Source organism: Rhipicephalus sanguineus, chromosome 5, assembly GCF_013339695.2.
Source record: "Rhipicephalus sanguineus isolate Rsan-2018 chromosome 5, BIME_Rsan_1.4, whole genome shotgun sequence".
In the NCBI taxonomy this organism is placed as follows: domain Eukaryota; kingdom Metazoa; phylum Arthropoda; class Arachnida; order Ixodida; family Ixodidae; genus Rhipicephalus; species Rhipicephalus sanguineus.
This window is the reverse complement of record NC_051180.1, coordinates 49460710-49488691: the sequence shown is the minus strand read 5'-3', so window position 1 is coordinate 49488691 and position 27982 is coordinate 49460710. Positions and strand designations below refer to the sequence as shown.

Genomic DNA, 27982 nt, shown 5'->3' with positions numbered 1-27982 from the left:
ACGCGCTTACTTTGGCGCCCATTTCGAAACCTTATGCGCGCGCGGGTAAAAGCGTAGAAATGCGGATGGAAAACTGGAAGGCGAACATAATTCGTGACTTGGGTATCTGGTAGTGGTACTCGCACGTCGTCGTTCATGTGCCCTAGTGCACTCCTTCGGTTAACATTGTGTTCCATCACATTGCCGATACGGATATCTAGAGGCCATGTAGAAATAAGCTTGTGGTTGAGATCTGCTCCGCCAGGTGCCGCAACGATCCCAGCTGCTCACAAGAAAACTGCCTGCTCTTTCAATAAAATCATTCAATCAAGTTTCATTAGTTACACTGACAGTTAATTGGTCCTTATCATAAGTAAACTACCCTCCGATATCGTGTGTATCCAGCATAGCTCTTAGATTGAACAGGAACAATCTATTTTTTACCAGTGTTATTTTTACAAGGCTTTTTCTGAGTGTTCGGGAAACCGGAAGTAAGTGCTCTACCGGAAATGATCGAAAGAGAAAAGCCAGTGTCACTCGCTGTACGTGCCACTTAAGAGATGGTTGATGACTCTCTCATAGGAATTGGTTATGACATGAAAGTGGAACGTGCCTTCACACAAGTAATTGCAGTCTATGTTTGGCGTAAAGAAATGGAAGAGCGCAAATTCCCACATAGTGCAACATGAGTTATATGTGTGTTCTTATTATTTAATTTTTTTTTTACGCACCACGAACTCTAATCCCCTTTGTATTAAAGGGAACCTCGTTTCCTGAAGCAGTCTCAGATAAAGGGCACACGCAATAGTCAACACGATGCTGAAATAGTTTGATAAAAATGAGATCGAGCTGTAATAGGAAGCTAAATACTTGTGAAATCAAGTGTTGCAGCTCTCCGGTTTCTTAGGGTTGTATATAGTGGTACTTGGAGAGGCCGTGTGATTCAACGAGGCGATGTCCATGAATCTTCGCACTGTGAATGGCAGTAAAATACGGTCGCCAGATTTTTCGAGAATCCGAAGTACCTATGTAATAGCCAGCTATCATAGTGGAGAAGCTTCTTTCAAGCTCATGCGGCTTTCCGAATGTTCAGAAAGTGTGTTTTAAAAAATACAGCTGGTACGAAATCGATGCAAATGAGCTACGCCGGATAAAGAATTCGAACAGGGTACTTTAAACCTGCTGCATTTCTGTTGGGAAGAGGCGAGTGAAAACGAATAGGAATTCGTATTGGTTCTCATGCTTTTGTACTGTGTGAAGTAATACGCACACTTTTGTCCGAAGGTTCAGTTTCCATGTGCTCCCAAATTTAAAACAATCACAACGTTCTGTGCGCATTTAACCAGTTTTTCGTCGAATCACGGCATTTTGCGCAGGTTAAGCATTAAATGAAGTTCCATTTAGTACATTTTTCTTCTTTTACAGGTAAACTACTTCACAGCCAGCTTTCACGATGCCGTGGTCATGCTCTGCAAAGCCATAAACGAAACGGTGGCCAGTGGCCTGAATCCTTACGACGGGGAAAATCTGGTGAACAAAATGCGGAATGCGAGCATAAATGGTGAGCCCAGTCATGAACAGCGTAATCGAAGTAGAACTAAGGCTTTTCCGTAAGAATATTCGAGCCTGAAAAATTGAGCAGCCTGGCTCAATTCGCAGCCTGGTGCATATAACAATTACAGGTACGTTCGTGTTATCAGATCGATCCAAATGACAACAATACATGCAGCTTGGGGCATGGGTATCCTCGTTGGGTCATATCCATTAGCAAAGAGCTAACGCGACCGTCTTTCCACGCTTGAAGTTCAGGACATTGTCCGCGTCCAAAAACATGCATATGCCTTCCACAGGAAAAGTAGGCGTGCAAACATTCGGCGTCCAAGAAATTCGAACATAACCAGAACATGCCTTAGCTGAAGTGAAGCTTAAAGCATGTGCAACTGCTGCCGTGTATCGACGATCATGCATTAAAAGGCTAACGGTTCTGGCAGTTACAGATAGTATTAGTGTTACATTCTACTGTACACGCACCAGTGTAATGCAGCTCTCACTCAGCACACAGATTTAGTTGCTACCTCTATAGGTGCAATCCGCAGGGCATAAGCTACGCATTAGCGCACTAATTTCACTGACAACTGGATGCACTTGATCGCCCGCACAATTTATAAATTCTTTAAGATATATCTTCGACAAGACGTATGATCTCAAATACGTATATTACGAAACGGGAAGCAACTTTCAACTGTAAGCCTCAAAATTGACCCGTTTATTTAACCTTGATGTATTATAACGTAACAAAAAGTCAAAGGTGACATCAGACACTACGGAAGAGGATGAGGACGAGACGAAATAATGAATACTACTTGTTGGTTTGTTCGCAGTCGCTTAGCTCCACTAGTCTTGCCTTGACACCGAAGATTAAGTTAGTGTACAGGATGTATTTGTTTACGTGTTTGGATATTACTGTATTCCTGAATTTGTAGCGAACTTCAGCTTTTCCTTATCTGCGAAATACAGCATGTAACACGATGAACTGCGAGCGTAATGGAAACAATGGAGGCGAATGGTAAGGCGCCTTTGGTTCGATGTCAAAAACGGAAGCCAGAATTTCACATGACAGTAAAGCACTAAAACCGATACTAAAATAGACGTCACGCTGAAGGCGCCTCAGAACGGAAGCGCACTGGCGAGTTCCGCCAGCGGCGTCACTCGAGTCACATCGCGATAGCAAGGACATGAGACAGGAGGAAAATCATCGGTTGACTAGATTAGCGTTTGCACAGATTACATAGATTTGCCTTGGTGTTTGCTCTCACTTTTGGTTCGCTCTAGTGTATGTGTCCCGGTGTGGCGTGCACATGAATTTTCAGCAAGAAAGGTTATACACCGCACTTCCAAGAACGTTTTTATTGAGAGCTGCAAAAGCCAGAACGATAACCGTGCTTCTGAAGAACCGATTGAGCTGAGTTTGACGGTGCGACCACGTGGGCTTCTTCCTTTTTGCAGCTAAACGTACCGCGCACACCTATGGATACAACATAGACCTGTCCATGCAGGAGCGGCGCATGCGCTTCAATATCGTGACACCACTATAGCGCGAAATCGATTCGGCCGGCAGTTCATTTCTCACTGAAACAATGACTAAAGGGGGAAAAAGAGTGTATAAGTCACTAAAGTCACTAAGTCGCTAATGATGTCTAATGCTCGTTTTCCTTCATTACCAGGCGTTTCGGGCAGAGTCGTGATTGACATGAACGGAGATCGAGTTGCCGATTATGCTCTACTAGACCAAGTGGATCCTTCAACGGGACATTTCGATGTAAGGCTCTTCGTCTTCGATTGCGAGTCTTGCGCACCTTCTAGGCGCTAGTTCCCCTGCGTCATGCCTGGCATGTTTATTGCGTAACGCGGAAAAGGTGTGCGATGCAACGGCCTAGTGAATGGCGCGGCAGACCGAAAATGCGTGCCACGCCAGAGGAGGCTTGACAAGCACGAAATAAGACACGACGTGCCGAACGGCTCGGTGGATTGCGACGTGGCCTTTCAGTCTTTAATGCATTGCCACTAAGGTTATCGTCTTCGTATCCTAGCGATAGTGTAAGAGACCCTCGACAATTTTCTTTTATAATTGATTGAAATCCGTGCGTTCAGTCTTCTATATGCAGTGTGCACAAGAATACAAATCAGGTAGAATGTAGCTTCGCAATACGTCATCCTCTGACATGTATACGTCTTCTGAATGTAACTTTTTTTTTTCGATGTTTCTGTAAGATGGTGACACATACTGGTAGTGGGAATAATGCTTACAGCAGCCTTTTCACACACAAACTTTTCACTACGCGTGTGAAAGAAGATGAGAGCCATCGAATGGAACTCTCCCTTTTGTTTGCTCCTGGAAAGCGCATACAACACATTTCGCTATTGCATGGGCCATGCAGGTCGTACTACAATATTTCGGAGCCAACCAAAGCTACCAGCCGGTGAATGCGATTCATTGGCCAGGGAAGGGTCCACCAGTTGATGTCCCATTTTGTGGATTCGACGGCAAGGATCCAAAGTGTTTAAAAACTGGTAAGAGCTTCCTTTTCTGGCAGTGCTTCACTTCGTTGCTTTAGAATCGCAGTGTCCAATGAAAATATAACCTTCTTTCTGATTTCAGAGGAATTCCCTTTTTTCGAAACTGTTGTCATATCTGCATTAGTGTTCCTGATAATCATACTCATCTGCGCATTTCTCATTTATCGGTAAGTTGGTTTTTGAGAAGTTCTTATATTAAGTGTTTCTCAGAAGTGTGGGCAACATTTAAAATTCAGCACTCACAGCTCTCGCACCTCTATCATACGTTCAAGATGTAAAGGGACACTAGCTGCAAGAACGCGCTAGCTTAGACAAAGAACACAATTTCGTCGTTCGAATGCGAGTAACACGATAGAAAAAAAAAACACTTATCTAGCCCGGCTGACGCCCAGTTGCAATTCGAATTGGCTCATTTATTATGAAAAACATACAATATGATACAATGGTCGTAAAGATGTTTTTTGTAAGTTAGCAAAAGAAGTAAGCGTACAAAACTCGAAATGCTACAAGGTCTGAAATCTCAGAAATTGCACGTTCTGCCTATGCAACTACCAAACAAAGACAGGTATCAGAATTCTGTAAGTGCATCCCATTATTTACTTATAGCAATAACATAAACAAATAAGTGGTGGTTATAACTGAGAACCGAAGTACAGTGTTTTGCATTAGTCAAGACAGGCATTTCGATTACCAACGGATGGAAATAACTATATAGAGAAATCTAGTTTTGAAAATATTTCATCACGCTGCTAACAAGAACAAGTTGTGAACATCAATGTTATAGCACTGACTCTATCTGATCTAATTTATCTTTATTATCTTTTAGAAAACAAATGCGCCAAAAAATAATGTAGGTGAGGGAAAATGCTTCTGCTAAGTTATGAATTGCATATCTAAAGAAATAATACATGTTGGCAATATCCGTCTAGGCTTCCATGCATCGATATTGTCGCAGAGGTCATTCCTTCGTGCTCATTCTGTATTCGTCCTCCGGGTCTCCAGGAATGAGTGACCAATTAATTTTTTTCTGTCCACGCAGCAAAATGCAGCTGGAAAGTGCCATCGCCAACATGTCGTGGCGCATTAAGTGGGAGGAGATCACCTTCACACGCAACCAGAGGAGCAGCTGGATGATGAGCCGGCTATCCATCACAAGCGCGGTGAGCCCATGGCCCATAAAGCATGCTCTGCGATGCTTTCGGGGCATAATTTCTGTTTGCTGCAAGTACCTTTCATTCAGAATATATGTCGTATGCCAAAGAGGTATGCCTTCGTGAACAAGGAAGGAAAAGTTAGAGATCTTACACAAAAAAATGGCTCATTCAAGAAAGAACTTGCCTCTGTAAAATTGGCGTAGCCAGGAAGAACTTGAGCGTGTTTGAACCCTCCACCCCACCCTCCAGTATATTTACATTTTCTACGCGTTATAGCTATACAAGCACACGCACAAACACCCGCGCGAATACACATAGATGAGGGATCGACCCCCCTCCCCGCGCCCAAAGAAAAACAAAGAAAATTTGCTGGCTGCGCCCATGCCTTGCAACGTCTGTAGCTTTTTATATTTTATCAAGTGCGGCAACTCGATTTCGCCGAGACCTGGGCACAGCTACAGATTGTCACGTTGTCATGATAGTGAATAGCAGGCTAAAGTGCTAGTAAAAGCCGAGCTGCTTATTAAGCCAACTTGCTTGCAGCGCAATAAGCAACACTCCGAAAAAAGACACAGCATTGAGCACAGTCTTACGTCGATCGTCGAAATCTGATCCACGAGTCAAACGCGTAGGCTATTCCACGTGAGTCATCTTAATTTCCGGAGAAAATGCTTCGCGCGCACGTTCCAGATTGTACAGGGTCGACCACATCTAAAGTGAACACCTCATTAATATTCAAGCCGGTAAAACTAGAACGTTCACTGCAAATCAGTTCTGCAGAATCCCGCAAGGTTGGCGGAAGGGATAAGAAAGGTAAATTGACAACCACCCGTTTGTAGCGCGAAGCCACAATAAAATCCATGCGGATTTTTCAGAAAGAAAGCTTCTTAGTTGCCGGAAAATTACTCCTGGTCCAAGGATCGAACGCGATACCAACGCCTTTCCGGGGCCGTCGCTCTACCAGTCACTCTATCAATTGGTAGAGCGACCGCCCCGGAAAGGCGATGGTCCCGGGTTCGATCCCCGGACCAGGACGAATTTTTCGTCAACTAAGAACCGTTCTGTCAGAGAAATCCGCGTGGATTTCCTCATGGCTTCGTGCTACAAACGGGTGGTTGCTAATTTCCCTTTCTTAGAACGTTTATTCTACGTATCACGAGGGAAATGCACGTTATATGACGTAATATCATGTTGTCGATAAACACAATAATACATTTTCGAATTCTGTGGTAAACATCAGGTTCTATGGGGTCCTCTGTACTAATGAGATGTTGACCTTAGATGTGGACGAATCCCGCACATCGAAATTCGCGACACCCATGCAATCTTACCACGGACTTCCGCTGCAGAACCGGCGATAACATTCTAGAAAGACTCGGTACATGGAGTGGTGTCTTGCACCGAGGGCTAACAACGTAAAAACTTTATCCCGTGAAAATGAGTCACCAGAAACCGCGTAATGTATGCCACTTAGTATCGCAAACCTATAAGAAAGCTTATAGTTCTAACGAAACGTCTAAGTAAGTTGCGTACCCTTTGGCCTTTTACATGGGAATGAACTTCATTATTTCAACAAAGAGTTGAAGTGCGCACTGCTACTGTGTTCAATACTTGGTTTTTATTTATTTTCTTATCTTTGTCGCTTTAAAGATGTCCACTAAGATGGAAAAAGGCTGGGTGCACTGGGCTCCAGATCTGCGAGACGTAGGTATTTCATCTCAAGGCAATGTCAACTAACAGCCTTGACATTTGCTACGATTGCGCAGGCTGCCTAAACGAGTGGCTCACGCTACTAATTACCTCTTACGGAGTCGCTTTTCCTCGCCATAACCTTGGCTTTCGTGGTTTAGCTGCGGTTTTCAACGTGCTGTGCAACAGGTTTGCTCGAGCGTCTGTAGACAATAGTGATGCCGTATACCGCATAAGACTGACGGACTGTGGCGCTGTGCATGTGTGTTTTCTTTCTCTCTCTCTGTCTCTCTTCACTCTTCCAACTTTAAAACTCCCCCTCCCTTTCCCCAGCGTAGGGAAGCATACCGGCTACTCCGAGCCGGTTAGCATACCAGCCGTGCTGTGATGCGCTCTGTGACAAGCACGGCTGTTCTTACTGTCACACATGCGCTCCAGCAGTGCAGTAACAATAGAATCAAGAAAGTTCAGTGTACAGACCATCACAACTGCTTCACTTTATTACTTCCGATTCACTCGACTATGTCCGAGCGAAGTGAGAAGATAAGCAGTCAGCAAGCTGTCTTCAGCATCCGGACCTTGTATTGCAAAGGTGCGCCGGCTGTTGCCGGCCGACATGCCAACTGTCTGATATTGTCGTTCTCGTGTTTGAAACAGGGACTTTATCTAAGCATTGTATGCGCAAAAATGAACTCTCTGTCACGTCCGATGCCTTCCCGGTCTTGTATCCCGCGTCGGCTTCAAACACAGCATGAAAACGCATTCCTTACAACGCGGTCTTATTTCGTCCATTGCATGTTTCTCAGCCCTCACCTCTCCTTCGCCATTGAATTTCACCTCACTCTCGTCATGTACTGAGTCCCGCGCTTCTGCAGCAAGTAACAAAACTAATATTGGGGTCTCTCTGTTGGCTCTGTGACAAGAGTGCCCTGCTCTCATCTTCCGGTTTCTGTCGCAGAGCGCCTTTATGGAAGCGGCCGCCAAAGCCAACGAGCAACAGTTCATCCTGACGGGATCCTTCAAGGTGAGTGCCACAGCCCCTTTTGCACACCCACTCACGTTTTCGGTCTGTTGCGCGCTGTCTGAAGTGGCGGGAGGCTTGCGCGTCGTGCAACATTTGGACAGGAAAACCGAATGCGAGAGCTAGACGGAAGCTGGCATCCAGGAGTGACACGCTCGCTGACTAAGGATTCAAATGTTTTCTTTTGTTACGTCATCTCTGCGCAGTGCCAAATTCAAGACGCGGGGCGGGGGGGAAGAACTAATCCCTGAATGACACTGCAGCAGGACAGAAAACAGGAAGGTTATTCTTGCGAGTGTTGCATTCCTGTCTGCAGTTATCACCAACTGATTATGTGTAGGAGCGAAATGATACCGAAAGTAAAAGCGGATTTGTTTTTCATTTTTAGTTTCTGTGTTATGAAAAGGAGATATTGCAAGAAGCGTGACTACATTAGAATAGAGCTAGAAAGGAAGAAAAATTATAAACAATATATGCTCAGATGAATTACCATTACGTATAGCTTAAGTTTATTACAGTCATACGCGTACAGTTTGATGAAATGATAGCAACTCATTATCCAACATGAATTGTCATCGGAAAAATTATAGATATTGACACACATGGTTCGAAAGTATTTATTTTTTCTTGAGTACTGAAATACTTCACATACCTTCAACTCAGGGCTGCGATAAGCAAGTATAGTAAAAAATGTTCTGGTGTAATTCAACAGTTCTGCCGGTGCTTTCGAAAATATTGTATTTACACTCACCAAACAGCACATTTATTTTGTCCGGATGACTCGCTTTTTGTCCAGTAAAGAAAAGCTCTCGTTTCGAGCAATTCTAAATCTCTCATATGCGTATCCGTGAAAACCTGTCACTTCAAAAGCAACCCGGTCAATTGGTTAGAACTCACTCGCATATATATTCCCCCTAACAAAAATATTTATGAACTTGATGCTATGGCGCAGCTAGCGACATAAACATCGTTAACTGCAGCGAGGTAAGCTTAACGACCAAGTAGATGGTGTCTACTCACTGTAAGTCATTTTTCTTCAAGTGTTTCGTACATGTGAGGAAAGAGAAACAAGCCTACTGGCGTGCTTCGCGTGCACAGGCATACTTCGCGGGCAGAGAATTTCGCTAGCTTCATTCTACGAGAACGTGCTGGCGTGCGGAAGAGTCGTTGCGGCAGTTGCGACTGCTCCCATTGAATAAAGCGCGCCGAGTTGAAGCCATCGCGACAGATAAAGCGTAGCCAATGTTATCGAGTGCCAAGAGTTGTTCTTTCTTTTCTTGCTTCTTGCCCTCAGCGCGCAGTCTAACATTTCCTGTCTCCTTTTCGTATTATCTGGCTGTGCCTGTGTAAGTCATATATGTATGTATGCATACTTTCTAAATTGTCTCTTCACTTCCGGTTGGCGCGTGCAAACACTTAATGTGGTCCAGCAGACTTCGAAATGAATCGGTAAGCATTAGGTGCCCCGGCAACTGCTGCCAATGTTCGGCACCATGAAAGAGTATCATCGACTTGCAGCGATCACCTCATTGTCCAGATGCCTCAAAGTAATCGAAGGGAATAGCTTCTGCTCGGTGTATGAACAATCGGCACAAGGGTGCCCCAGACATTCCGACTAATGCACATGGGCGGTGGTATTTGGCAACATGATGCCTTAATGTCTATTCACTTTCGGGCAAAACAGGATGGACTTCTAACGTTCGCACGGGAATCCAAAAGACCGAGTTCCAGAAACAGTGTTTGCGTCCCCGGACACAACAGGCAGTATCTAATGGATCTCAGTTACAGCTCTATCCTGCCTTTACTTTCTACCCTGCGTGCTTTGTGCAGAACATACGCGATTGCATTTCGCTGGATACACGTTGTTGCAGGAGCGGCACTTATAAGACCGAAGGACGCGATGAGTGATGGGCTTCACACGCTTGCAGACTGGTTATTGTGGTGCAACCGACTATATTGAACCTGTTGCAGACACGCTTCAGATATCGGACGGAGAGATATGATTCGAGTGTGCCCGTCAGCTGCTATATCACAGGATTGCTTGTATGAAAGCGTTTAGCAAGGTACAGATGCACTGGAGAGAGTTGTAATCCGTGATGGATTACCTTATCATGTATTATATACACTATGCTGATGGTACTAATGCCTTGTGATTATTTGTCTTGTGCGTCTTGATCATATGTTTTTTTTTTTCGTTGATTTCGTTTTCTTTATTTATCCTAATAATAATAATAATAATAATATCTGGGGTTTAACGTCCGAAAACCACGATATGATTATGAGAGACGCCGTAGTGGAGGGCTCCGGAAATTTCGACCACCTGGTGTTCTTTAACGTGCACCTAAATCTAAGTACACGGGCCTCAGACATTTTCGCCTCCATCGAAAATGCAGCCGCCGCGGCCGGGAATCCTGAATTTATTTATCCTGAATATCGCACTTGAAGTTTTAGTATAGCCAACCGTAAAATGCCTAACTTTTGTTTTTTATGTGTTAGAAAGCCACAATAATCTTGTCGTAGCCGCCGTCCCAGTTGCTGTTGTTGTTGTTGTTGTTGTTGTTGTTGTTGTTTACTACAATAATTCGTGAGATTTTACGTACCAAACCACGATATGATTATGAAGCACGCCGTAGTAGAGGGCTGCGAAAATTTCGACCATCTGGTGCTCTTTAATGTGCACTGACATCGCACAGTGCATCTAGCATTTCGCCTCTATTCAAATGCGACCGCCGCGGCCGGGTTCGAACGGGCGACTTCCGGGTCAGCAGCCGAGCAACGTACCCGCTGTGCCAACGTTGCGGACTGTTGTTTATTGTTCTTCCTATTATTATGTTACTGGCTGTATGAAGTATCGTTGAGCGTAGAGAAACACTTTCTGTAAGACCTCACTATTGCGGAAATAAATGTTTTCCTAATCAGCAAACCCTCACCGTCAAAAAAACATAACCAACTACGCAACATTCTTAAATTTAAGCCATAAAAAAATAATAGGCCCATCTTTGCACGTAGCGTACATTCGCATGTATTTGCATCTAAATAAGCATTACAGCAAAAAGGAACTTACGCAGTCGCACCGAAGACGAAAGTAAATCTGCTGCATTATATGGATTATGACCTTTGCGCTCATCTGGCTTCTTCGCGTTGTTCCGATGTCAGCGTATTAGATACAATAGCTTACAGGAAAAAAAAATTACGAGAGGTCGACGGCGACGCTATGACTCTTACTGTCTACATTTCTGTCCCTAAGGGCGGGGGATCAATGGTCCACATAGACAAGATTGGGTCGGATTGTCAGAAAACCTGCCTCTCGATAACGAGGTCCCGGTAAGCCCCGCAGCTTTGCAACGTAATCAATTATTAGAATGTTTATATCCGTCCGCCAAAAAGCTGCTTATGTCCATGGACAGACGTCAGAAACATCGTCGTCGATCTGCAGCAAGCGAGAAATTTAACAAACAGAACTTATGATTCTGCGTTGAAAGTATTGTGCTGGTTATTCTATTCATTAAGAAAGAGTAGCTACAATGATGAAATTTTCAGAAATGAGGTTTAGAGCTTGTCCTTTTCACACCGCTTCAGATCATGCGCTTTCCGCGCCTGAACGTTGTTCTCTGACACTCCTGCCAGATGAAAAAGCACATCGCAAATATTGCGTGAATCCTATGAACATAACTGTGATTAGAATCTTATGTTGCTCTTACGGACGCTTTCTTCTGGCTCTCCCTTCATCATTTCAACTGCTGCGTTAACATGTACGTGCTTGGCAAAGGTAGCTTGTATTGTTGAACGTAGTAATACAAAGAGTTTTTATCACCAGCAGAATCCTTAAATCGAAGGCGCTTCTGTTTCTTTTTTTTTCTTTTTTATCTCAAATAAGCTGATCCTTCAAAGCCGACCAGCAATTTCAGCAAAGACGAAAGTACGCTGCATGCTCTACCTGAGCGGTTTCGCAGTTGCATGGTGGGGTTGTGCACGCTGACAGTATCTAGGCGTTATCACAGATCGGAGATAAAACCACAAAAAATGCCCTTACGATTATTTACGATGCTTATGCTCCACAGCGCCAGCGAATCAGAGCATGCAATAAGCACAGCTTTACGATAGGTTCGCTTTTTGCTTGTTACAGCGAAGCTGTATGTAACTAGGCCATTCGTAACTACACGAACAGTAAACCTGCGAATAGTAACCCTGCTAAAATAAAAACCTCTAGCAGGTATGTACCATAGAAACTGGGCAAAACCCCAGTACTTACCACTGGTTCACTAAAAATAAATACACAGAGAAATAAATAAACAGAAAAATAAATAAATAAATAAATAAATAAATAAATAAATAAATAAATAAATAAATAAATAAATAAATAAATAAATAAATAAATAAATAAATAAATAAACGGCGCGATTCAATTCTGAACCACCCAAATCGAGATGGGAGTGTTTTAAAGGTGCATACGTTAAATTAAAAAGGAACTTTCTGTGCCTCCAATAGACGTTATGTGCTTTTCTGTTCCCCACATCAAAATTCTGTCACCTCTATGCCGCGTGCTGCACAACTTCACTGGTCCCCCACTTTCACAGAATGGAATGGCGCCCGAATTTTTTTCTGCCTCTTCTAATGTGATTTCATCTTGAGATAATGTTATCCGCCAGTACACTAACTCCTCCGAGGCAAAAGCATGACAAGTGATCTGTCTGCGAAGATGGAATTCGTCGCATTAACAGTTTCTCGCGGATGCATTTTATGCAGGGTATTGTCGTGTCCGTCAAAAGGTTGCCTCACCAGAAGAGAATAGAACTCACCAGAAGCGTCCTGATTGAGCTCAAACAGGTAAGCGAGCAACTTTCGTTTCCATGGACTCACGTCCGAGAAAGCAGGAATAGTTTTACGAAGTTACTTGTGTTCGTTGTTGTTGCTTATTTTTTTCCTGTATTGTATCTTCTCCTATTTGTTTTCTTTTTGTCAATTCGTTCATTACTCAGATGGAGTAGCCAGAGGCACACTACTTCTAGATTTTCCAGCTAAACCACATTCAATGCAACAAAACTATACACCTGCGTACTTAGTGATTGTGTTTGAATCTAAATCCCTCGTATATGTTACTGAAAGCAAGGTTTCAAACCCCCAAATCACATGTTTTGGAAAAACTAAAGAGTTTAAGTTGACATGAGGCTGAAAATAGCAGAGAGGTTAGCCTATTTTTACGGCGGCCAACGTCGCCTGCGTGTCCCTGTAGAAAGCTATATTCGCTTAAGAAAATCAATAAGTTATCCTACGTGGCAGTGTTTGTGCTACTGGGTGCGCATTCATAAAATAAACTGTTTCGCTGGGGTATTATTAAGAAAACAATCCCCGCCGATCATGCTGTCGGACACATTATTTTTGAAGGCGTCTGTCCAATGGCAAACAGTACTTAACGAACGAATAGCTTCGTTAATTCGGCCTCTGTTTGTTTAAAAAGTAAATTAACGGGGTTTCATTCGCCGTACTACGTTTTCGAACCACAACCCGCGGTCCTCAGAAACTGAATAAGCTCAACTTAACCCACTAAAGGGCCTTGCTAACCATTCAAACGCGCTACTAAACAGGTCTCGCATTAGCAGTGCTCTCTTGACTGTCAGTAAGCCCCATTTTGCTGAAACTCTTCAACGTACGTGTATAACTTTTCTTTTTCATGATCTTCGCCTGTAGATGCGAGAAACACAGCACGAAAACATAGCAAGGTTCGTCGGTGCCTGCGTGGATGTGCCAAACATTGCCATCATCACAGAGTATTGTCCGAAAGGAAGCTTGCAGGTGAGCCCTCGCTGTCCTTGTTGAAGGCTTCTGTGCTGTAGCTAATTACCGCACGTTAAAGCAAAATACATTTTTCAGCTTGGAAGATATGTTACTTATTACCCAGCATGGGTTGTTTGGTTTTGCTCTGAATGCAATGGAATACCTCCCCAGAGATGCCTTTTCTTACGACTACTTGAATTTATTCACATAAATAATAAATATCACACACGCTTATTGAGAGGCAGCTGTAATTGCGTCGCACGTGGGCATTGCTACACTCCAGTGGCTGAGCATAAACAAGGAGTCCCTTTAGGAGCGTACTCATATCCATGGCGCGCCACAAGCGGTATTGAAACTTTCTCTTAATCTTGTTGTGTGACACTGGCGTTAAGCCCTACATAGCTGTCCTCGTGAAACAGTCTGCGAGGCAGCACCGAAAGTACCACTTCTCGACAATGACCCCTGGGAGATGAGAGGGGCGAGATGTGCAGTTTGCCTTTCCTGGCAACCGCAATATATTTATCGTGACAACATAGTGGTGCTACTTCCTGCTCTAAGCAAGCGATATTGACAACCACCCGTCCTGTGCATCAACCATAATTTCCCGTTGCTTAGCTCTTCAAAAAGATAATTTTTTTTACAGTTAATTGTTGTTGTTTTTTCACAAAGCGCACATTACCTAAAGTTAAAATGGCCATTCTGGCCCGTAAACCAATGTCTAAAAATACTGTTGCTTACCCTAATTCTGCCCCAGATAAAACTAACAAACAGATCGCTATACCACAGGTCTGTTGGTTATCTTTCGGAGGCTCCTATAAGTTTATGTTCCTTGGACTATTTCGAGCCCACTACTTCCTCAGCGCTCTCCCAGAAACTTCGCTTCTTTCAACACCGTAGCACAGCTTTAACGAGAATTCGGCAGCCTTGTCGCAATTTACTAATAAACCAGTGAACACGGGCATGTTTTAGCTGCGGCTGCTGTTTTATCTGACGTTGAAGATCGTAGTTTAGGGACACGTTCATCGCTGATATTCAGTGAGCATCTCTTATCTTTACTTGGCGCATTGGTGCGTTTCTGCTTGCCTTGTGATTTAACATGTTTAAAGTAATGTTCATGAAGTCTTTCATTTGAATGGCGTGGTCCACCATTACGGCGGAAGGATCTGTTCGTAACAAAAACGTGCAGTCCATTTCTTGATGTAAAACGCCATTTTGCCTTAACCACTCGTGAGAGCTTCGCATACACAGATTCCTTACTTATTTTTGCTGCTGTTGTTTTTGTTTTGACAGGATGTATTGCATAACGACTCACTCCGACTGGAATGGCTCTTCCGGTACTCCTTAATAAACGACATTGTGAAGGTAAGAACTGTTATACCTTCGAAACCCTATACAACGTGCCGCTTCCGTGAAATACAGAATAAATAAACACTATGAATCACGCAAACAAACTGAAATAAAGCAGAGTAGTCGATGAAAAGTAGCCAGTTAATAAAATATGGCAGATGTCTCAATCATTGAAATGAGATTGAATTAAGACAATGTTGATGTTATAACAACAAACAGCCAACATTAGCCGACCTTAGCCTACAGATAGCTAACATAGGCCAACACTATCCAGGGCTAGCCAAGGTAAGCGAAAGCTCATAGCTTGGCGGTTATACAAACATAGCTGTAGCCAAGGAAGAACTCTACTCGAGACAAGTGGAAGTGGGTCATAAGTCAATCAATCAATCAATCAATCAATCAATCAATCAATCAATCAATCAATCAATCAATCAATCAATCAATCAATCAATCAATCAATGGTGTTCATATATCCCGTACGCTTCTTATGAATAAATATTAGTGCAAGTCTATCTGGACCCCTAGCCCTAGACTTCACGGGATTCATTGGTTAAGTGTCAGTTTATTGCAGCAAAAAAATAACAGTAATAATAGTACGTACAATAAATGATAGTGTAAAAAGAATATGTAAAACTGCATGTAAAATTTTAAATCACGCACAAGTGTTAGAATGAACTTTTTGTTAAAAAATGAAATTGTGCACAAACATAGAAACGCAGCAAGAAAGGTACTATCGTCAAGCCACAGGACGTGTTCAACAAATGGTCTGCGCTGTCACGGACATGTTCGGACCTAGTTACAGAAAATGTGTTGAAGAAGCCCTAGTAGCTCTGTCAGCGTATCGTGCACGTTTGGTCGCTGACTCGGCTTTCGCGGTAATCACGACGCGCAGGGCATGAGCTACCTCCACAGCAGCGAGATCGGCACGCACGGCAGACTTCGCAGCTCCAACTGCCTGGTGGACAGCCACTTCGTGCTCAAGCTGACTGACTTCGGCCTGCCTAGTTTCCGCAAGGACGAGAGTTACAGCCCATTCGTCACAGAGGGATCTCAGAGTGAGTGCTCCATGCAGGCCGCGGAACCCCACCTTCTCAACGAACCAAGGATGCTCGCAGGCAAACGAATGAATGAATGAATGAATGAATGAATGAATGAATGAATGAATGAATGAATGAATGAATGAATGAATGACATTTTCGTAAAACATTAACGTTTTAAGAAAATTGGTCATTTACTTCGCATGATGTTAGCCCTGGAATTACGTGCACCACTGATATATTTCAAGTATCCCTCCTCTGCCGAAAGGCGTAGCTCCTAGAGTATGTGCCTTTAGTAACCTCAACTGTCCTCAATGGTCGTAAATGTAGCCGCCAATAATCTCGAGTATTCAGTCATAGTATTCCACCATTCGGGTGACCAATGTCCAATTAATAATAATAATAATAATAATAATAATAATAATAATAATAATAATAATAATAATAATAATAATAATAATAATAATAATAATAATAATAATAATAATAATAATAATTGGATGTTTTACGTGCCATGACCACAATATGACAATGAGACACGCCGTATTGGAGAGCTCCGGAAATTTGGACCATCTGGTGTCCTTTAACGTGCACTGACATCGTACACTACACGGAACTCGAGCATTTCGCCTCTATTGAAATGCGACCGCCGCTTCCCGGATCGAACCCGCGACCTTCGGGTCAACAGCCGAGCACCGCAACCACTAAACCACCGAGGCGGACATAAGCTCTAATTATATGCGTGGTATTAGTGCGACGAAATGGTTGAACTGTGCAAGGGAATCCACTTTCGCCGCTTGTTTATAATAATACACAATACTATATTACTCCACTTAAAGTGATTCATTGCAATAATTGGTGAAGCGGAAGATCTAAAAGAACAAAAATATGCCACAAATGTGCTTCTGATGGTACAATTCTGATCGTTTCCCTATTGATAGAGTTCTTGTGGAAGGCTCCTGAGCTACTGCGGCTGAAGCAGTGTCCGTCAGGAGGAACTCAAAAGGGCGACGTCTACAGCTTCGGCATTATTCTGCAAGAAATTATTCTCCGAGAGGACGCCTTTTATCCACACTGCGATCGCATGGAAAATTCAGGTTAAGTGGCTTATTTCTTTTGTGATGAAGCACTAAATATGTCATCATTAAAGTATTCGACATTTGTAACGAAAAGTACCTTGCCACGTATTCTGCAAATAGGAGTGCAGTGCGACGACAACGGGCTCCGTAGTCATACACCTTACAACCACATATGAACTGCTAGTTCAGTGACGCATGATTATATACAAAAATAAATATCCACATTTGAGGCGAGGCTATCACATACCATGCATTTTCCTAATAGATGAGACTTAATTTCATACTCAGTATTTAAAAAATACATCTTTTTTCTTTCTTTTAGCTAAGTGTCAACTGGATATTACGTTGAAAATTTGTATTAGTGGCAGTTGGTCATTGACAACTTGGTGTCGTTAATCGAAGACGCCCAACGTACATAATCACAATCGTGGAGTCGTCTTTCAAGGATATTGTTAAAGCAAGATGCCCACAATTCACCTTATTTGTACATGCTCATCTCTGCTACTTTCTTGCTAATGGCACTGTTAGCCGAACATTGTTTGTATTATGCACTTAAAGTTGTGATACGCTGCTCGCCCATACAAACGTGCAATATTAAACTGCAAACCACGGCACAGCATGAAAAGCTAGATAAAGGGACAAATGATCGCGATGTAATCGGAAATAAAATAGCGGCATAACAGAAATCGAAGAGCAGGAAGTAGGGTGCCAAAAGCCCAGGAGCACTGCCAAACAACTAGGTAGCTGAAACATTTGAAACTCCTTGCATGGTCTTGTCTATAGGTGTTGAAGTGCTTTGATAGCGCTACAACAGACACGAAACAAAACAAAAACGAATAAATACAAAAAGGACGCTCGCTCTGAGAAGTGCTAGTTTTTATAGGTTGAACGTCGAAGGTAAACGAGAACTGTCCGCGTCGTGCAGACATGCTAGCACGTGTGATGTCACTGGAGGACCCGCCCTTTCGACCAATCGTCGAGAAGGACGCATGCATCTCCGAGCTTCACCAACTGATGACGCGATGCTGGGCCGAGGACCCCGACGATCGTCCCAGCTTCAATCAGATCAAGATCCACATGCGTGTCATCAATCAGGTCAGTTTATCATCTTTGAGCCGTGGACTTTGCTACGTTACGTAGGTTTCAGACAGACATACATGCATGCCTCCATTGATTGCACATATACTACCCCACAGCATACAAAAACACATGCCCGTGGTGTGAGTGTACACCTGAAGCTCTACCACATCACATGGGAATGCACCGCTCACACCGAGGAGCAAGGTGTCCCGTGTGTCCCGGTGTATTCCTTGGGTTAACGTTGTCTTTGGTCGCGCTGCCGAAGCTGATCTTGGAGGCCACGCAGAAAGAATCGCGTGGTTGGGATCTGCTCTGCCAGGTGCCGCAACGATCTCAGCTGCTCACTAGAAAAGCGTCTGTGCTCTTTCAATGTGCTGATTCAATTAATGTTTATTAATTATCCCGGCAGTTAATCGGCCCTTGTTTTAAGCAAACTTGTGCTCCAATATCATATGTATCCGATATAACTGTTTAACTTGAACCAGAGCCGTCGATTTCGTACCAGCTTAATTCGTTAGAATACATTTTCTGAATACTCGGTAAACCGGATGTAAGAGCTCGACAGCAAGTGCTTAGAAGAAAAACCAGAGTGTCACTCGGTGTTCGTCTCACTGATAATGATGATCATCAACTTATTAATGTATAGTACGGTCCACTGTTAAAGGGAACACTCGAATGAACACCATTCATCTAGCTGGCCCTGCAACAGCAAGTGGATCGGTAAATAATCTTCATGCACTGCACTACTGTGTCAAAAGGAGTCAGAAATGTGAACCACCAGCAGTCTCATGCAAATCGACCTCCCTGCCTTTGCTTCTCTACTATTTCTTCTCTCTTCTAAGTCACTCTGTTTTTGCAAGAGAGTGAAATCCAAACGTGCTGTGGGCGCAGCTGTTCCCTTTAACAGTGGACCCGTCTGTACATCGCTGTACAAGGGGGGGGGGGGAATCTTTACCAACGATCACCCTTTATTGCAATCTTGCGCAGCAGTTTCCATCTTACGACTACAAACTTCATAATTCCGTCATATTAATTCAGTGTCATCTATAAGCGAGCTTCTTTCGGCCTACCGAGACTGCTGTTTCATCTACAATGCCAACCCGAATATCGGCTGTCCCTGTTTCCTTCCTGATCGACTGTTCATCTCTTCCTGTCTGTTTAACAATGTTACGACTAATATCTTCAGTTCCACCGTTTCCTGCGCCATCCCTAGCCTCTTCTTCAGTTTCTCTCTTGTGAACTTGTGCTAACACACGGGTGCAGAAATTTGGAAGATCTTCATTCATGAATGCGATAGCAAATCTGCCAGCTACCTGTTGAACTTTTTTTTCTTTCTTTTTATTTTCTGTGTGTCTGAGTTCTCTACTGTGTGTCTGAGTTGTATTACCTTCCTATGTTCAGCGCTAGCTCGATTGTATCACACTTCGTTGATTGTGTCGACATATGTGTTATTCTCGCCTTTTTAATCGACAAAAATTGCTCATTCTGAAGCGCTCCATTGACTTTAATGTTTGTAAATTCCTGTTTTTCTTCTATGTTTCCCCCGACATACTTTTTCTGTTTTAAGCTTATTCAGTTGTTTTCTTGCCCTGGAAAATGTATTATCAAGTGTATGTGTTACCCACTCCTGCCTACGACTTCGCATAGAAGTCGGCAGTATTGACTAAATAAAAAATAAAATAAAAGAAACCACGTTATAGCTACGAGATAACTCGTACTTACATCACGTGTTACTTGTGATCTGCAAGCTCCTCTACTAGTTATCGTAGGTAATTATGGTTGTCCAAACAAGAAACGAAGGCTCGCGGGGAATACCGCAAGCCTCGAAGTAATTACTGCCACAGGCAACCAGCCATATCCGGAAGAGGACTCGCCCGACCTATAACCTAGCCTAACGCGCGGCTTAGCTGTTGCCGCTGTCGCCGAAAAAATGCGGTGACAAGCCTGTACGTGGAATAAGCGGGCTCTGTCGATGGATTCGTTCTTCCGAGACCACTAATTACTCCTGAAACAATGCGGGGTATTTACAGGCGCGTGTTAGGTCGGCACGCAGCAAGAAACACAGGGATGTGTTTTGTTTTTGTTTTGTTTTTAACAGCGGAGCTGTTTATACCGGCCGTAAAAACTTTAATGTCCGCAGAAAACCAGAGGTGGGTATGCGCCGCGGAGCTTGGGTAAAATTAAGAACGGAATGATATGCCAGTGGCTGCGCACTAGCCCACTGCTAACAGGAAATAAAGTGTCGATAAAACCTTGCTATGTAATACTGTTCAGATATAGAAGATATTTTTGAAGCACCATTGCTGAACGTGCAGGGGTTACCACGGTGAAGTGAACATCATGGACAACATAATGGCTCGCATGGAGCAGTATGCCAATGAGCTGGAAGTTCTGGTTAGAACAAAGAACGGCCGCGTTTCTTGAAGAGAAGAGGAAATCCGAGGAACTTCTGTACCAAGTACTGCCAAGGTATACGAGCGATAAGTGCACTTTGAGAGTTGTGTTACGTTGATCAGTAAAAGTGGTGCATTCATGTGAAAACTACAAAGTCGGGTTTGGTGTCAATATTACGTCGTGATGTGACAGCGCTAAGTTCAACTGGCGAGTGCTTCTTATTCTCCTTATAAAATTAGGTAAGCGCTTAAATGTTACTAAATGAAACGAAGGGAAAACGCAGTAAATAGGTGTATTCATAGACAGAATGTGTACATAGACAGCACTAAGTAAGTAGATAGGTCTCAATGAATATTTTCATAAATAAGATTACTTCTCACAGTGTCAAGGGGGCCAGATTACAAGTCCTTATGAGCCTACAAACTATTTTGCATCTTAATTTATTAGCTGCGTTTTGTGGAGCATCTCAGACAATGTTATTGCCGTCCAAATGCAAGGCCGGAGTATCACTTAAGCGTTGCGATATAAATCCCTGAATTACAGATCCGTTGCGGAGCAACTGAAACGCGGTAAAGCTGTGATTCCAGAATTGTACGACAGCGTCACGATATACTTCAGCGACATAGTTGGGTTCACTTCCATGTGTTCATCCAGCACACCCATTCAGGTAAGCGACACCAGCGGCAACCTGTCGGCGACTAATTTACTTGCCAGAACTATGCTATGATTTTCAGGCACCCCGTAGTGGGGGACCCGGATTAATTTTTGACTCATTGCTTTCTTTACTGCGCGCATAAATTTAAGTACACGGGTGTTTCTGCATTTTGCTCACTTCGAAGTGCGACCGCCGTGAGCTGTTAAGGCGGAAGCCTTAGATGCCTCTTCAAACGCGAAATTCGACCGTCGGCGGCGTGAACACCAATGATGCAATATGTCATCACCGCGTGATGTCTTCACCATATTACGTTAGCATGAGGTCATAGATCTCCAAACTTTGTAACGTCCTCATGACGTCACTATGACGTCAGACAACGTGATGTCACGTGCTGAAGTCCTCACATGACATCATCGCTTGGTTATAGGTAGGCCGATCACGGAGGCCGTACAACACCACGTTAGGTGCAGAACGCTATCAGAGTGCACGGGGAGGGCGGCGGGTTCAATACATTGACTTCGAGTCGTCTTAGGACAATGCATAAGGGACTCTGAGTTGTTATGCAATACTACTGTAATATTTACGTCCATTCTTTTTCCGTTGCAGGTTGTAGACTTCCTGAATGATTTGTACACCTGCTTTGACGCCGTCATCAGCGACTTCGATGTTTACAAGGTCAGTGGCAGCGGCACGTCGCTGCACATCACTGATAGCGAATAGTCTATATATGCTGACGATAGATGTACCTGCGTAACAATGACGTGTTGCCGATGAATCCATGGACTAATTATTTCCCTCTTTCCTTATTTTCATATTATGCACCTCAGCAGTGTGACAACAAATCATGCAATAAAATCACGTGTATGGGTATTGAAATATAGTAAAGGCGAGTTTTAAAGGGAATTAAAGAGCATATACTAAAGTAGCATGTATTACATTATGACAATTTCCCTAGCAATGCATTTAACTAAAAGCCATGCGAGCGTTCATGGCGGTAAAGCTCTAGCGCAGTATCACAATATCTGAAGCTTATGCGCAAGACTGCCAATCTTCTTGCCGATTCTGCGCGTCTGATCTGCACTCAAACCGACTGAGTTTAATGTGTTACGATAAATGGCCTACTGCACGAACTAGTTACCAACGTGTCAACGTAATTTTCTGTATTGCCCTTGCGGCTATCCCCAGTTGTGTGCGACATCCCATGTACGAAACCAAAACATTGGAATAATTAGTAACAATCTAAATTTTCTATTTTTGAGTACTCTCTGACGTTACCAAATCGCATGTAAATAGAAGCTGAGAATTGCCTGTATAAGATTTTGCACACTTGAATGTGATATGCGTCGGAGTCCCGCGTTTCTCGCGAACCTCGATGCTCTGCTAGCGCCCTCCCTGCGCAGCACGCGGAAGTTCTGCGTTTTATTTCCGCAGTCGGTTCATATCGATGGGCACGTTGCCCCTGTGATTACCGGTATAGTCTGGTAGCTCTGAGGCAGTATTATGCGCCAGCTGCTCTAGCAGTCTCGGAGGCGGTGTTCTCGGTGAATCGATTTTGGACAAGGAGTTCAGGGAGCGCTGCCATCTGTCGTTGCCTTTCGCGAAAAGCGTTAGATGGCGCCACAGAAGCAAGCTATCGATTGTTGCTCGCAAAACTCGCACGCCCCGTGGAACTCCTAGATATAGTGGACCTGGCATTTCGCTTCGCAACTAAGCAATGTATATATAGAGCGTGCGCGGATCTCGATCTCACCCCTCCATCATCCTCTAGAAACAACCGTAGGTATTTTCTGCATAAGTCGGCGCTTTTGCGGCCGCTCCAATTGTTCTAGCGAACAATGAAAATTTTTGCAATTGTCCTCAAGGCACGTGCCTTTCGATGAAAATATTTCTTGAATAGGCCTCTAAAGACAAATAAAAAAAATGCCTCTAGAACAGCATGCCACTAGACAAAGCACACCACTGGAATACTGAAGAGGAGCGATGCGGGTTCGCCACGGATTTCATTATGTTGAGCGAAATATAGGTATTGTGGAAGCCGCCATGGTACACAGGCGGGTTCGACTACAGTCCACATAGGCGGCATATCGATCGGCGCGGAATGCAAAAGCACCGTCGTTTTTAGGCAGACCTTACACAAAAGCTCTCAAAACTAATCGACAAGGTCTTTTCACAAGACCTTATAACCATGTAAATTACTTCAGTGTTTACTGTTCGTAGAAGGTTCAGTTTAGGAGGTTCCAATGATTCTGGTGCCTTCTCATTGTTTATAAGTCAGAGATGACATGTATAAGTAATAAAATTTAATTCTGATTCTGACAGGGTCCTTGATAACCTAATAGTATCAAGCGAGAGAATATCTTGCATTATACTCATGAGGAAACAATTTAAATAGTAAAAAAACATTTCGCATACTATTCATTTAATGTTCCGGGGCATGGAAAGTAATCAATACACTGCAGAGAACGTGCACAGTGCTATTTGCACTGCGTAAGTTTGTCCTGTGTAATGAAACAACAATGAACCGCGACAAATGTACCTTACATACAGGGCTGGGCAAAGATACTTTGAATCTGTATCGCGATACGATACAAGATACTCAGGCAAGAAGTATTGGAGATACAGATACAAGATACTGCCGCAGTAATTGTATCCGATACGATACTTCGCAATTGTATTATAAGATACTTCGATACATTCTCAAATTTGTTATTATAGATCCATATAATGTAGCAGCAAACACCTATACACAAAAATGTCTGCCGGAAAACTTCTTAATTGTGACCTATTTTGTTTCATTTGAATGAAATGACTGTTAGTATCTCAAAAGGTTTGCCCTTCTTGCTCAATGTACATTAGTTTCTTTTCAAAATAACTTATTGGGGCTTGTTTTAGCTTCTTCACATGACAACTCTTTATACAAGCCGCTTACAGCGGTTCTTGCTTGTCATTTTTGCATTTGATGGGAGTCGCTTCTCAGCTTGCCGACCAGCTAGCGGGTTTGCCATATCATCACAATAACGTCAATAAGAAGTCTTCGCACGATGGCGCAAATACCGGTGTGGACTTTTACCTTGTCCGTAAAAGACAGTTTGCACAATACCGTATATCCGGTAAGGCGCACAGCAGCAACAACGCTGGTAGCGACTTTTTTTTTTTTTTTGGGGGGGGGGGGGGGGTGTAACGCATGGTGTATACGGGGTTTGAGACCGTTCGCTAGCGGCCCGGCCGGCACACATGACCATCTCCGTCCTATTTGTTTTTATTTTCTAAATAAGTATGGTCATCAGCTACACAGACATAACTAGTCTCAAGCATTTATTTCGTGAGGAACATGTGGTCACCATGTGCTGAAACATAACCGTGAAACAAAAACTCTATATTTCAACTGGCGTCCAGATTTCACTCGTTGGGTACAGCGGTGTCGATGTTTCTCGAACCCTGACTCCAAATCCCCTTCAGAAATGACCTATATATGAGATATGGGAACGGCTTCCTTTCAAATGGCAACGTCATTTTGTTCAAACTCTCTTCCACCCCATCTTCACTGTTCCGGCCCTTGGAGCTAAATTTCGCGACTGCGGCTCGCCGGCTATAAGCTGAGATTGAGACCCCTGGAGTATACGTAGATGACGTAAAACTGCAATCAATTTCCATGTTCTTAGTTGCTGGCGTAATGGATTATTTGTTGATATACTCACTAACGTGCAATCTTTTAGCAATTTTCTTCAACGAGAGAACATGTGCAACACAGAAATGTCTCAGGCGTATTGCATAGTGGCACAAAGCGTCGCAGGACACCGCCGCTGTTCGCGCAATTGCCGCTTATAGCTTTCATTACGTGGCGATTAGTAATACGAAAAATATTTAAGAAGGTCTAAAACAGGAAAACAAATATAAGTAAAATAGAGAGGTGGTTGTGTATCAAACATTCACATTGAATGAGTAGAGAAACACAATACAGACGGCGACCTTAATATCTTTGAGCGTGAAGGATCAACTTACCTGTTGAGACAATAGAAAATTCAGTGCCTATGGAAGATTGCCTGAAATGGCTCGTTGGGACGCTCATGAGTAAAACAGAGCATTCAGTAAAACAACGTGTCTCGAATCGCCTTCCTAACATCTTTAAGGTGGCTCCTAATAATTTTCATTATTATAAATCAAACTCAATTTCACTATTTTCTTAAGCGGTAGGCACAATATTTTGTATGTATACTCAAGGCTTCAGTAAAGTGACTTGTTGGGCGAGTTGGTTCATTCTTACGGTAGAATAGCGCAAATACCAAGACGAGAGAAGATGGGAGACGAACAAGCGCAACGTCTCCCATCTTCTCTCGTCTTGGTATTTTGTTTTGAAAATCGTCTTGGCAACGCGTAAATGTGTAAACAGTAGTAGAAATAAAGCAGACAGACGAATAAAACAGAAATCTTATTTTTGGAGCGCTTTACAAAAAACATACTGCGGTGACCAGACCGCAAAAACAGTGCAGTGACCTAGGCAATGTATGTGATGCAAAATGGCAGCTAAGAAAGCACTTGTGCTAATAATCAAATTATGATTTCATAAATTCTTTGAATAAATGTAGATGGAAGTGTAAAATACGGTACGCCAAGATATTTTCTGTTAGGTGAACGCTTGTTCTATTAGGTCTAGCATCAGTACCAGTGGTGCTAAAGTTGTCAGAACCTTATTTGCATATAAGTTAATTCATTACATGCAAGTCAAACATACATCCACGAGATCCTTCAAATCGCTGATATGTAAAATCCCCGCGACCCAAAGCAACCCCATTCTTGCACGTATCAAATTTCGTTACGGAGCAAGACGCAAGAGAATCTTCAATAACGACATTGTATCAACAACAGATTTGCGCGATAGGCGCCACACGCAGTGGAGTACCTGGCGCAGGACAGTGGCTAAGAGTAACTGTCGCAGCATTGGCGCAATTAAAAAAAAAGAAATCGAGAAAACAAAAGGTACGTAGGCTGGGCGTAGACGTCTTCGTGCTTGTCCTCCGATCTTCTACCCTCACTGGATGACTCTGGCGTCCAAATAAAATAACGTCACTGCCCTTAGACTTATTCAAGTGGCTTATTGGCACCAGTATACACCATTTTCCGGACGCGCTCAAGCGCCGCCATTTTGGACTGATAACGTTGCAGTTTTGCATCCGTATCAACTAAACAAACAGTGCTACGGTGAACTAGCACCCACGAAAACGCTTGGGCCGGTACATTAAACGTTTCATGACCATGATCATTTCATATTACGTCGTAGAAAACCGGCAAAACAATCACTTATCAGCCCAAGATGGCGGCCCCCATGAATCAAAAATAAAATCGTGTTATTTGTTTCGCACGGTTGTGTTGCGATAGAAGTATCTTGTATCTTAAGATACACGATAGATTATCGAATGTATCGGAAATACAGATACAGATACTCGTCTTTCGAGACGTATCGCGATACAGATACGAGATACACATACAGTATCTAAGATAGTATCTCAGATACATGTATCTTCGATACTGCCCAGCACTGCTTACGTAGAACACCGGCTCAGAGGTACCTTCAAGATTATCTTAGAAAAAGCAAGACATAATATGCAACTTGTATGATATTGTTTACTTGTGCTAAGTTATTCTGATTAAAGCCTGCGGTGCTCCGGCTTGTACAGGACGGAATCGCCATCAATCATGTACAGTGCCAGTTGGCGCATTATTTCGCGTAATCAAGCAATAAATGCTGACTCCCAATGAAATGTCAAGTTACAGCTACCATTAAATCGCACAGTGTATTATGGAATAGTGAATTTCACTATACAGATATATCATTTTTTCCCCTTTATTTGGGCTGCTCCATTATTGTGCCGCTGCATATGTACTGCTGGTTTGGTGTTGCATTTCGGCATAGCATACACATAAACATTGAAATACGACGAGCTACACCACCAGCATTTTGTGCCGGACTACAACAAACTTATCGTATAACTACAACCACCGTGTCATACCATCACATATAGCCACCGTCGCGTTTCTACTTTCATCACCGAAACACGCTCGCATTACACGCGCAACTTTGTATCAAATATGTGTTCGTTGTAGAGGTCAGCATCATGTATGACGCCAGCTACTCATGCTCTTTTAGGCCAACAGAGCGTAGCACAGACAGCCTGGCCAGGGGCGTAGCCAGAAATTTTTTCGGGAGGGTTCAGCCACCCTCTATGTACAGTCGCTTCTGCAGTCGCTGCGGTGGTTCCGCGGCGACTCGAGCTTCGCAAGCAGCCGTCAGAAGGCGCCTCGGTGCTGTTTGCCACGCGCTTCCGTGGTCTATAAAATTTTGACCGCGACGGTATCTTCATGTTAGTGCGTGTGTTTGTATCTGTGCGTGTGTATAAACACATGCAACACCCCACCCCTTCTCCAACCACCCTTGCTACGCCAATGAGTCTAGGTTCTTGTTATATACACTGATCCCTCTATTCAAACAATTGAAGGTTGCGGAATGCCTGGCTTATATAGTGCGGCTAAAGAAACAAAGATAAAACACAAGTTATATGTTACGTAAGAAGTGTTGATGTCTGTCTCAGCCGAACTTGTGTTGTCCAAACTTTTCGCTCTCATTTCACAGATACACTTCCTCTTGCCTTTCCTTTACCAACACGCTCTGCACTATCATGACGGGCATAGCTTTATAC

At 43.3% G+C, this 27982-nt stretch overlaps 1 pseudogene; it reads left to right on the top strand.

Moving 5' to 3' along the window:
* Nucleotides 1-27982, top strand: part of LOC119393605 (atrial natriuretic peptide receptor 1-like) — a 78768-nt pseudogene that overhangs the window by 42606 nt on the left and 8180 nt on the right.